Raw genomic sequence first — 525 nt, forward strand, 5'->3', positions numbered from 1 at the left:
ACCTGTTGGTCTCACAGTCTCACAGTATAAAGTTGTTCAAGCTGCTGAATGAGAACAATGGTTTTGGATTGAAGTTTGTCAGACATTGGTTTTTGAACCCATAAAACACAAGGAAGGAAGAACAGAGAGCAGGTTTGCAAGCGTGAAAACAATAATCTATCAAATGTTTCATCGAAAACTGAAAACTAAAATATTAAACCTGATAAAAAGGAATAAAATAGTTTATTCAGGCGACAAAATCACTCAATCAATCAGACTTTATTTGTATAGGACAAATAAATGAATAAAAACAAAAAGTATATAAGACAATAATAACAGGAACTGATGAATCGCTATCATGAATCTTATAAATTTGCACTGAGGAAACAATAAACGAACATTTACTGACTGACTGAATGACTGATGAGGTTACATCGCCCTCTGCTGGCCAGACACTGAAAACACACATCACCTGTTGTCAGTGCTTCAGGTGAAATGACATTTACAGACGAAGTAAAAACAAAATAAAAGCACGAGAGAGGAAAT

General features: G+C 34.5%; 1 long non-coding RNA gene across 1 annotated transcript in view; it reads right to left on the reverse strand.

Annotated features, from left to right (window-relative positions):
- The window catches only part of LOC111673649 (uncharacterized), a 4,702-nt gene that overhangs the window by 2,683 nt on the left and 1,494 nt on the right, over nucleotides 1-525 (reverse strand). The window lies entirely within an intron of this gene.

This window comes from Seriola lalandi, unplaced genomic scaffold, assembly GCF_002814215.2.
Source record: "Seriola lalandi dorsalis isolate HSWRI2012SDOR001 ecotype SW California unplaced genomic scaffold, Sedor1 jcf7180002054923, whole genome shotgun sequence".
NCBI lineage: Eukaryota > Metazoa > Chordata > Actinopteri > Carangiformes > Carangidae > Seriola > Seriola lalandi.